The sequence below is a fragment of the Dermacentor variabilis genome, chromosome 7 (genome assembly GCF_050947875.1).
Source record: "Dermacentor variabilis isolate Ectoservices chromosome 7, ASM5094787v1, whole genome shotgun sequence".
Taxonomy (NCBI): domain Eukaryota; kingdom Metazoa; phylum Arthropoda; class Arachnida; order Ixodida; family Ixodidae; genus Dermacentor; species Dermacentor variabilis.
Genome location: NC_134574.1, coordinates 121,603,415 through 121,613,972, shown reverse-complemented (window position 1 = coordinate 121,613,972; position 10,558 = coordinate 121,603,415).

The following is a 10,558-nucleotide window of genomic DNA, read 5'->3' as shown; positions in this document are numbered from 1 at the left end:
AGGTCCGACGAAGTCCAGATGAATAGTATCGACGCGTGTATCGGGGAGCGGGAATTGTCCCTGTGGAGGCTTGGTGCGTCGTTGCACCTTTAAACAAGCAAGAAAAAAGCCATGCACTTCGGTGCGAACACGAGTTCAGACGTAACGCTCGGTCTTCCGTGGCCCATACGGCTCTAGGGCAGCGCGGGTGCATCGATTGAAAAAGAGCACGAGCAAAAAGAGCAGGGACGTAGATGCAAGTGCGGCTAGCTGAAAATCACACCAAAGCGTGAAGCTATGGTCTAGGTAGGCGACCTGCTCCAGGCGGAGTGATAGAGAAGACCAAAGGCGGGGAAACTTGGCGTGGGATGGCTTTCGCTGCGAGCACGGACAGGGAGAGATCACAAGACGATGCGACTCAGAGCGTAAGCTGCATTCTTGAGCTGCTTTTGGTATATCGTATGTCAACGGTGAGCTCGACGAGGAAAGCAAGATGACGGATCTGTCGAGGTGAGCAGTTGTCGGGGAAGGAACGTGAAGCGGAAGTGAGAGGCCTGTGGTAGGTAAGCATGAAGATTTCTCAACCTTGAACGAAGTACTTGAAGCCTTTCTGCGCAATGTAGGCGGCGAGCAGCTGCGATCCGAAAGAGCTAAAAGTGTAGCGCAACTTTTGAGACAAGAAGGAGATGGGGACCCATACACCAATGAGCCACTGATGAAGAGCGGCCCCCAAGGCTTCTGATGCAGTGTCCAACATGAGACTAGGAGGAGCAATTTGTGAAGAGCTGTTTAGGAGTGTGGCTTGGGCAGTCTGGTCTTAAAACGTGTGGCGGCTTCGCCTTTCGAAGTGCAAAGGAGCTGTACCTTGTTGGCTGCGGAGTCACGCCTTGCGTGGTAATGCGACGTCCTAGAATATAGATCTCCGATACGCCAAACTGACATTTCTTATCACTGATTACGATATCCTAATCATGCAGACGAGCAAACAATTGACGGAGATGTGCTTTGTGCGTCTTGGCACCCTTACTAGTGATGAGGAAATTATCACTGTATGAAAAGCAAGACGATATACCGCTCGTGACTCCATCTATAAAACTGTGGAATGTTCGGGCCGCATTTCGCAAACGAAAAGGCATGCACAAGAATTAAAAGGGGTGAGACTAGGTATCAATAGCTGTTTCGGGTGCCTTAAATAGTTCAACAGGGATCCGGTGATTAGCCTTCACGAGATCTACCTTGGAATAAATCGTGGTCCCTGGTAAAAAAGTAGTGCACTTCTAAATGTTGGGTAGGAGGTAGCGGTCAGGAACATTCACCGCGTTCATAACAGAGTCATTAATCCTTGTTTCCTTTAGGCACCATGTGGAGCGCTGACAAGCACGAGCTTTATGATGGATGGATCATTTTAGTTGCAACATACATATAGGCTTGATCTCTTTGTGAGCAACACGGAGCTTGTCAGGACCAAGTCGGCGCGGGCGGCACAGCACAGAGGGGCCTGTTGGGATAATTCGATGCATCACGGTATGTTTAGGAGGCTTGTCCATTAGAGCCTGTGTAATGATCTTAAGAAACTCGGTGAGAAGAGCCGTGATACTGGAGGTTGCTTGCTCTGATTGCGGAATGAATTTTACCACTGCGGTCAGTAATGAATTTCTCAATCGCCCCTGCTGTTGGCCTCGTTTTCACACACCTGACCACCCGGAAGCACCTGAGCGGTGGAGCGGCGCGACAGGGCGTTCAAAAACATGTTATTCCAAGTGATCAGCGAACATCGTAGTCAATGCGATTAGTGTGTACTCTTCTAGTTGCGGACATACAAAGAAGTCCCGCACGAAAGTATGGGTGTATCCTGTTTCGTATGATATGTCCTTCTTCGTACGAGAAAAGTTTGTACCCGCGTAGGTCGCAGACAGTTCATCTGTGTACATGAGTAAACTAAAAATACAGTGAGAGTTTGACTACTCCATACGAGCATAGGGTCTACGCCACTCAGTTTATTCTGCACACGAAAGAAAGGACGTTCTACCGAGAGAACGAGGTGCTTTAGTTCGTAGTAAGCTCTACGGTAATATGTACACAAAGTGCCTGGGGCCATGCGCGATCAAGGGAAAGTGCACAAAACACACTTATTGCGTCGATACTACAGAAGGAAGGCATATCGTGGCATATGCAAACCACCTGAAGCCGTATTTGCACCACGTAGCTGCCATAGGCGCAATATATCGCGACAACCGCGAGGCTCACAAACTTTTGTGCAGGGCGCGTCCAGGCAAGGTCTACAGCAGACAATTCATTTTACTTACGGACCTTATATAACAGTTGGAAGCGCCGGCGAGAGTATTAGTGAACGCTCTATTTGAGACAGCTGCCCCTTTTTACAGGCGAAATGGGGATAATGCGGGTGGGCGAGCACAAGTAAAACTGGTTGAGGGGGTCGTGCTGAAGTGCTGCCACCTCTATCGAATTTCTGCAGCCTTGGAGAGCGAGGTCTCAATAAATATGTCGGAGCTACAAGAACTAGGAATGATAGGTAGGTGCGAACGCGTCTTTGTTCATCACCGGGTGAGCGTGCGCCAGGGAAGAAGTCCGGGAGGAAGCGCGCCGTCTTCCATCGTGCGCAAGGCACCGGGGGAGGGCGGGAGGGGCGGGTGTCGAACTCTGTAGGCGGCTGTGTATGGCGTGGTTGAGCGCTGCGGCGTGGACCCTACTTTAAAAGCTATGTACGATGGATACAGAGCCTAGGCGCACCGAGAGAGGTTTTCTTCGTGTCCGCTTAGTTCGCGTTGAAGCGACAGGTAGCCCGAAGCTCGATTCACTCGCCGCTCCTGCAGCCTTTCCTCACGCCAGCGCTTGGACAGTGACTTTTCGTGGTAATTGAATCAAATTTGTTCATGTTTGCCTGAGTGATCGTGCACCATGCTTGTTAATTGAGTTAGTAATTGAATACTTACAATTTTATACGGCCGATCCTTGCTATCCTTACTTCGTATAGCTGTGCAATAATGCTATCGCAATCTATGCTTTGCCATTTGGCTGAAACTGCGACATTTCTTTCATCTACTTTTATTTCCCTTTAACTTATATTTTTCTACGCTTCAATTAAAAATTACAAATACCTTCCTCAGTGTTTACGTTGGCATCGTTATCTGTTCGCCATCTTTATTGTGATTAACAAAAGTCGCGCCCCTCGGTTCCTGTTGTCGTTCTTTTCATATCGGGGGTCCTGAATTCGGCAGTTTGATACCCTGAAGTAGAATAAGATGGTTTACTGATCAAGGGCTGGTTCATAAAGTTCACGCGCTAGGTGGCGCTGTTGGTGAAAGGATTCATACGCGACTACCAAAATTGCCTAAGTGGCCGTCGCTAGCACTCCGAGGGGTAGACACGTAATAAATATCCAAAATTACACTCATTGAAACAGCCCATGCCATAGCGCAATTTCTTGAGCATTGCATGCATCATGCAGAAATTGTATTTGCGGCTCCTGCGAGCAGCAAGTTCTTTTTATTGGCCAATTCCAGTTCTATAAAATTTTATTTATTATTTGTGCACTTCAAATAAGCTCTTCAAATAACAGTTCTGTTGCTTTTCGGTGCTTCATTATTCGTTGGCTTGGTTGTGAACAACTAAAATAGGTGACCATTGGTTCTCCTTTTTTTCGATGTATTAGGATAGCATTTATTAATGACAGGCGTCGAGTTCAGGACGGATATATCTTAAGAAGCGTTGTCGGTTCACCATAATTTTTGGTGATGCAGTATAGCATCAGGTGTATAGCAGTAAATTACAGTGCTCAGGAAATATACTTGCAATTGCTCTCGTGAGATGCCATAATTGTAGGGACCATGTGGCCTTGTTTCCTTTTGACAAGCGAAAAAAGAACAGCGATAGTCGAAACTATCTGCGGTTTATTAGTGAATATCTGAATATTGCTGAATATCAAACTTGTTAGTGAAATGGCAGTCCTATGGTCATTGAATATTCTGCTACTGACTGCTTGATCTTATAGATGACCCGAACAAGAAATATTAGTGGCACATCTGTTGCTACATGCCTTTCGATAGTAGCTCAGATGAATGTTCTAAATTATATCTGCAATGAAGGCAATGTGCACTGTAGATAATGAATGGATATTGCTAAGGACGCATGCTCAAAAACACCTTTTGTTGTTACTGCACTGATCTTTCCAGGCATTCCCGATACCCTCTGTGTTATATTCCTTTGTTTTTTCATTGTTTTACTGCAACTTCTTGCTTCATTTTTCCAGTTTTAACTTTGCGGCAATTTAGTGTAGTAAACTAGAAGAATATTTTCGCATTTTCCATCTGGACCTCATTTAAGCATACCCTGCGCGGACATAACTTTATATTAAACTTAACGACTGAAGTCCCCGAGTGCTGATCGCGATCGCCTGATTATTGGCAACCCACCTATTTTTTCATATAAACTGATATTCTAGGTGCGTCGATACTACTCCAGCTACGCATTACGCAGCATCACGACGGCTATTACGAAGTGGGCATTGCATCAAAGTTCACGATAACCAGAACTCGCAAAACATATTTCAAGTAGTCGCTACTGCAAGTCATCTAGGCTTCATGCCAACTGGCAGTTTGAATTATATAGTGGCAGATTGTATATTGTCAGAAACTGAGACACTATCACAATTTCGTGCCACGAATACTCACGATCCTATATTCATTAGGTAAAGAATCTCACTGCTTAAATGCCCATGTATTCCTTCACACAGGTGATATATGGATAAGGTTGTTAAGCTGGCCTTGTTTATGATAAACGAACAAATATTTTTGCTACTTACCTGATGCACGTGAATTATTGTAACCAAGCACGCAGGAATTGAAGCCAAGGAAGAGAAAACCCAGGGCCAGGTAAAGTGAAAACATGGTTAGCTGCAAATACCCATGCGAGAAGCAGATGCAAATAAAAGTGACGCTCTGATAAATATATCTCGTACTATTTTTAAGAATTTAACAGCAACATTTTATTCCTGTTCTTTGTGGCTGCGTCAGTAGCGCTGCAGCTACTATTTTTGTGTGTGTGATTCAATAATAAAATATTCTGTATATGGAATCTACCAACATGAACAGTTTCTAAAACAAGCGGTACAATTTTGCGAGCCAAGAATCAAGAGGGAAGCTCTAAGAATAGGCTCCAATAGGCAACATTTACAAACAAAGGCCTAACACTGAATAACGCAGCTCTGAAAGTGGCCACTCGAACGAATTGTAATTTCTACGAGCGCTCAAATAACTTGAACATGTCACACAAACTAGCACTGCTAAATACTGCAGCCCTGCTCAACAGCACTCTTCTATAAAACCCTGTATTTTCGCTCGCACTTTCATTGTTAAGTGGCAAGTTGACAAGAAAAGGATATATAGTTTTATACATTGCAGGGAACAGGTGCGCCTCCAGCAAAAAGAAGAAAAAGAAGAGAATAAACTGACGGGTAGTAGTTGGGCTTAACGCACAATGTCGAACCACATACGCGACGAGGGCTAATTCCATCTAGATAGCTGCATTTTATTTAGCATATTCAATTTCGTAGGCGCCTCTAGTCGCGGAGATATTACAAAGGAGAGTGTGGTAACAATAAGGCAGACCATTGCTACAGTATGCGGGAAAATGAAGCGGTAATAGCGCAATTTATAAACACGTGGCACTTGTTCACTGCTATAAAATGTGAAAGAACAACAACATAAACAGATACATTAGTTTAAAAAATAAACATTGAAACACTAACAAAGAAAACACACGCAGTGTTCTCTGAAAAGAAGCAATGCGATGCAAATGTAATATCGCTTTGAAGGTTCTTCTAGTGGAAGATGGCTGCCGAGTACATGACAAAATCTGCAATCCTTCATTGCTATGCGCACACTCAAGCGACACCGAGAGTGTAATATTTCAATTGTGAAACATGTTTGCTAGGTAGAATTCAATTCATGTGTCAAAAGAAACATACGGGAGAACTTTCTGAGCAACGCAAAAACACACAGATCTGTTTCATAGATGTCTTAAAACAACGGTGAGCTGGTATCGCAAAAGACTTTGAAATAAATGTTTCTCAGAATAAACAAAATTTACGAATTACCATTTTTAACATATTGGCTCCGAGATCAGGCTATAGGTTGCAGCACTGTTTCAGCGACCGAGCAAATGGGTGGTCGGTGGCGCAAATTGAAATGCACACGGTGGTGCCTCGCTGTGAGCGGATGGCCCAATGTTTACAGCGAAGCTGTCAGCCTTTAGTTGATCGGCATTTCTCATGTCCGCGTTCATGAGGAAAAACATGGGCAGAAGCCGGTGGAAGTGCACGGCCCACCGCAGTGACTCGTACCTTCTTAAGGCAGAGGTTTCACGCAGTCAGCAAAGTAAAGCGAACAATGCATACACTCTTTGCAATCACGCATAGAACACACAGAAAGCAAACGTTTCAATAAAAAACAAGCACAAAACTTTCCTCAAAACAATATAATTGATAAGAAGACACTCCCGATAACAATGCGAAGCACGAAGCGCTCTGCGCATACGTTTCCTAGTAGATATTGTTGTTGTGCAAGCTGCCGCCCCGACGGCAGCTTGCGACGTGGGGAGAGACATCCCTGGGATTTCATATATAAGAGAACCAGTCTAGCAACTGATTCAAATGTTCTTGCAGCAAATCTATGGAAGGCAGCTTGCTGTCAAGATTACCAATACTCCGATTACTGCGATCACTCTAAAACAGTAAAGCTTTGCATACTTACCTCCGCAGTTTTCGTGGTGGCTTTCAACAGCTTAGCTTGACATCCACTTTTGCAGGGCCGGGATGGCGAGTAACCTTTCTTTCTTGGCAAGGAAACATGCCGACTTCAGCAAACTGATGATATATTGCCTCCGAGTGCCAGATTTTTAAACAAAGCGCACTGAAAATTCTAAGAATACGAGAAAGGGTTGCAAAACGCAGTTCACGTTGCTTTACGTCCATGGTGCGTTTTGTTCGGGTTGGGCTTGCGCTCGCCCTATTCTTTTAGCGTTGCTGTTAGGCAACTAAACTGTCTCCTATTCTTCAAATGGCTATAAAACTGCGTGTAGCAGGCATAATAAAGTTTAACCCACTGGTTATGGTGATCTTATTTCACTGTTTGTGCGCACGCTAAAGTATCGTTTCCTTCTTTTTCGATTCTCTGTCAAATACAAGATAGTTAGCTTAAATTAGGTAGGCCACACAGGGGACAGTGCAGGGACTGGATCGCCACGTTACTTAAGCACGTTTCATATTTGTATTTCGCTATAATAGCGAAATCGCATCATTTGAGCGCAATTATGTTTTGCATGATTGCATGCATGAGAACGATGCCAATCATTTTCACTTGTAAAAGCCAACCTTATTAGGTTTATTTTTTGTGTGAAAGCAATATCGCCATTACTTCGTCAAGCTAACGTTACGGTAAAGACCGCGTTATATGAGGCGCCAGCAACCTAGTTATGAGATGGCCTGTGTCTAGCAACTGCAATGCCACACTTGGTTGTGTAGTAATAAATTATTCCTTTCCTTTTGCATCAGATAAAAAATGTGCGAAAGGGAGAAAATACGCTTACGAGGCAAAATGATTTTTGCGTAGTGGATTAGCCACATAAAGAAGCAACACCTGAAGAACTGCTAAGGAAGCTAACCTAACAACGACAGTCATGCACTTGTACGCCTAAGATCAATTGTATCCGGCGAGGATATACGCGCTTAGGATTTTGTTTCGTTCTGCCAAGTCATCTTACGCCACCTCGTTCATGTTTCGTGCTATCGCAAGCATTGCAGAGTGATCAGCACGTCACTGCAGAGAACTGCAAAAGCGGTGCGTCCAGGTAACTCGGCGACCATTCCATTTCTTTAAAACGATTGCAATTGTTCTTGAGAAGTGTTTGAATAACAATTCAGCAATAACATGTGAATTGAATTGAATTTTATGTTTCGTTCATTCAAACGAGGGTATACAGTGAGACTAAAGGCACAAAGCCTGAGGAAAGTCTTAGCCACCGCGAACGACAAGTATGACAGCAGATACCGAACACAGGCACAATTTTGCGCGATATAACAGCGTTGGCTACTCTGAAAATTTATGGTAGCAATGTCCATGGCCATTAGATTCTTCAATCTTATAGTGCAATGTACAGCAACGGGTAAGCACAAATAAGCATTTGAAATTCTAATGGTGTGCTAAAATTGTACATGTATACACGAAATAAACGTCAGCGAACTTAAAGAGCAATATACAGCAACATGCGCAAAAAAATATCCTAATTGTGTGCTAATAATAATAATAATAATAATAATATTAATAATATAAAATCATAATAATCAAAATAATAATATTAATAATTGGGACGAACGAATGGGCGCAACAATCACAATTTGCTCTGTAGACACGTGGGGTCACTTATTTTGCTGCAGCTTAGAGAGTACAGTTCAAATCCCAATGAGCCTCTATCATCAGAAAATGCCTGTAACTATTCGCGACAACGACGGAATAGTCTTTAAAGAATATGTGCGTCGCACGCACGCGGGTAAAAATTTGCGGATCGCAGACTACGATGAGCATTACTCACACTATTGTGGGTCAGCCAGTGTTTTGGCTGCTAGATCTCGCGGCCAAAATCTTGCAGAGGCACTTAAACCTACTTTTGTGCATTGAATGCGAAAGCAGTGTGACACTCCCCGCGATAAAGCTCACTTTGTCAAGTGGTCAAATTTCGCGAATTCAATTTTGAGGATGGGCCACGTCAATTTTCGGAGTGGGTAAGGTCAGTTCATGAATGTGGGCCATCTAAATTTCTGGGGTTAAAAAAGGCCACTCAAATTGTGCGGATGGGACAAGTCAGTTTGGAAAGTGTATCAACCCTGGCTGTTGAACGTGGGCTCTTGCAGTGCGAGCCGCCGCAGGTGCAGTGCCGGGAACGGGACATCATCACTTGGTAACGTGTTTTTTGGTACCGTGATATGTTAACGCCGGACGCTCGCCGGATTTTGCGCTTCATGCGGCATATCAGCTTGGAGAGCACGAGAGAGCAGCCCAGCTGTATACACCCGTCAGCGTTGACAATACGGTGTGTCACTGCATTGGTTCAATGCTTATCGCATTACCGTTCACACAAATCGTGAGGCAGGTTCTTACAGTTCATTAAAATTTCTTTCTTGGCGAGTTGGTGCATACTTGACATAGAAATTGTAACAGCGCAAACACATGCAACCACAAAGTATCAAGGACGAGACACAAGCGCTTGTGTCTAGTCCTTGATACTTTGTGGTTGCATGTGTTTACGGTGTTACAATTATTATGTCAAAGGTTCTTACAGATTTTTAATGCCACACGAAATCCAGCTTTCTTCCTTCGAATGTAAACAAGAAGTTATAATGAAATGTCCTCTTGATACAATTTCGCTGTTACGGCTTTTGGAATTACAATATGTTACCGCTTTAGAAGAGAATATTTCATTTCAAAGTGCTATTCTACACTTGTTTTATTTGTCCACAGTGAAGATTGCCTAAGTTGATCCCCACGATAGAATAAATCTGTCTTGTTCGTGCCGGAAGGCGCATCGCGTGACTAGATGTCTTGAATGGTTATGTCTGCATCTCATGGGTGGTACATATGTTCATAAAATGCCGAGCACTTTCTCATAACAGAATAGTGGCTGTCGAGCGCCGTATATTTAGCGAAGAATGTTTCCTGTGCCGAGCAACAGGGCCGTGTTTATCGCGGCAAACCTCAGGCCACACCTTCTTTTTCGCATTTGACCCGGTAATGTTCAGATGCGTGAGTAGTGCGAGAGATATCTGGCGATTTGAGCTTTAGGCGTCTGTATTTCCCTTAGCGCTACAGTACTAGTACGGAGGAAACGTTTTGCTCTTTTAGTCCCAAGAGACAGTGGATAACTGCGCGATGGGGGGACGAGGGGTAGCGCTAAGTACTCACCGTAGTCTTATGAATATTGAAACTGTGTTATTTTGACTGATTGAAAAATACTATTTGGCCGATTCTTCTTTGGAGAGGTCTACTCCTTAAAGCTCAGAACACACGATGAAGAGCGATCAGGAGTAAGTACAGGAGGATTCTTCAGAAAAGAACAAGAAATGGCGAACGACACCCGTCTTTGAGATATTTCACAGTTAATCACTTTAGGAACGCTACATTTTAGCCAAGCTGCCGAATCGTATTTGAGTAACATTCTTCGCTGATCCAACGTCATGACCGAACATACCCTTTAGCCGTTACCAAGTGCAAGGTGAGCCAGGGAAAGATCTTGCCGGGGTGGCACAATGGGCAACCTCATTGAAGTGGTGCTGGAAGAAGCTGCATGGAGTTGCGAAGAACTTCTGCCAACAGGATCCGTTAAGGTTGACCTGCAGCTGCAGGAGCTTCTGGATTTGGTGCTGGAGCCTCCGCACCTACGCGCCCTTAAAGGGGCTCTGAGTGGTGTTTCACGGCCCTTTAAGAGGAAGCTTTAGCTCGGGTGCGCCTATCTAACTACATGCAAAAGGAGAATTCGTTTTTCTCGGCAACCACTGCAGAGAATTTCA